At 45.1% G+C, this 1,729-nt stretch overlaps 1 pseudogene; it reads right to left on the bottom strand.

Annotated features, from left to right (window-relative positions):
• Positions 1-527: 527 nt before the first annotated feature.
• LOC102420484 lies at positions 528-1,214 on the bottom strand (annotated as a pseudogene).
• Between the last annotated feature and the right edge of the window lie 515 nt (positions 1,215-1,729).

Here is a 1,729-nt window from a genome sequence, read left to right as displayed (position 1 = left end):
AGGAAAGTTGGGATTATTAAAAAATGGCACAGGATTGGGAGTTAAAATATCTGGGAGACAAAAGCTCTTGGCTCAGTTTTGACACTAACTCTTTGGCCTCATGCAGGTAACTTCTCATCTAGGTCTTCAGCAACCTCCTCTGTAAAGTGAAGAATTTGAATGATCCTACATTCCTTTCTCTGTCTAAACATTCTCTAACACTGAGTTTATGAGTTTCTTTGGGTTATGGTCAGAACTCTACAGAGTTCAGACAAAGGTAACAAATTTTAAGATAGCAGGAGTTATTTTTGCATGGCCAGTAAGCCTTTTAAAACCCAAGTCTTCAAATTGAGCTACCTTCATAACCCTCTTCTTAAATTTAAATATTGTTTCCTGTCCTTTCTTTCTTATGTGTCTCCACCACCTACACACACACACACACACACACACACACACACACACAACAAAACCCTAAAACCCCAAACAAACAAAAAACCCCCACCCTCCTGTGTTTTCTTCCTTTTGAATTCTTGAAAGACAGCATATAATCACATGTTTTTCTTTGGCTGCCTCTTGTCACCCCATTTCCACTGTTTGAGCTTTTCTCCAAGTAGGTAGATGCAGGCAGTAAAGATGTAGTTGAGAGAGAAGGCTGCTAGACCCACGGGGCTGAGTTTGGCAGACACAGGATATACCCACGTACCAGTCTCAGAGTAGATCCATAGGACCCTGCTAATGTAAGGAAGACTGGCAGCAGCCAACACGGTGAGGCCTTTCTTCTTCAATGGATAGCAGTGTGGCCTGAAGATGACTTCAACCAGGGAGGAGGGGAGCGTGAACGTGTGCATGGCATGATTGAGCCACACTGGAAAGATATCATCTAGGGCCGCAGGGTAAATGAGTTCTCCATCGTAGAGAAAGAGGATCCAGAAGGACACAAATACAAATGTGGATACAGGAAAAGCCAGTGCGGTGAAAAGCAGGTCTCTGAAGGTGGTTATTAACTTAATGTCTTTTTTCCCTTTAATTCTCTTCAGCACATCTTCCATGTAGGTGACCCCATAGAAAATGGCCTGCAAGAACAGATTAAGGAATGTCAAGTACTTCCACTGTTCACCATTTAGAAAGATTTTGGACATCTGCTTATTCCTTCCTTTTTGTGAGATGTGATAATTGAGGAAAATATACCAGATCAAAACAAGGAAGTGGTCTGCACATGGTGAAGTCCTCGTCATGGCTCACTCTGACCAGGAAACTGTGAACGTCTGAAGTGGCTTTGGTCTGGCGAGCTTGTGCTGGGTAAGGGCTGAAGCCCTGCAGCAGGCAGGGGAGCGGCGAGACAAGGAGCCCTTGGTTCTTGTCTTCTTGAGGGAAAGATTTCAATCAAGAGACAAAGTGTTGAAAAGCAACCAAGAATTTATTGACCCCAGCAAAAGTATATTTAGGACAGCAAAACAAGGAAGGGCACGGAAGAAGCAATAGGAGAGTCCTAGGCTGGACTGCCTTAGCTCACTGGGAAGTAGAGAATGGGGGCCTTGGAGACAGGTCCAGGGGGTTAGCCCTGGACAAGATGCTGCTGCCCATTGCTCCCTTGGTTGCAAGTCTCGTAGAGTCCCTTAGAGGTTAGGGGATGCATGCCTGTGGGAGAAGGAGAGAGGGAAGGGAATGGCACTGGAGTGCTCCCTGGAGAGGGAGAGAAAAAGAGAGAGAGGGGACCCATTTTTGCCTTTTAAATGGAAAGGTAAAAACT

Source organism: Myotis lucifugus, unplaced genomic scaffold (assembly GCF_000147115.1).
Source record: "Myotis lucifugus unplaced genomic scaffold, Myoluc2.0 scaffold_0, whole genome shotgun sequence".
Classification (NCBI taxonomy): Eukaryota; Metazoa; Chordata; class Mammalia; order Chiroptera; family Vespertilionidae; genus Myotis; species Myotis lucifugus.
The sequence above is the reverse complement of the archived record's forward strand: the minus strand, read 5'-3'. Positions and strand labels throughout refer to the sequence as shown.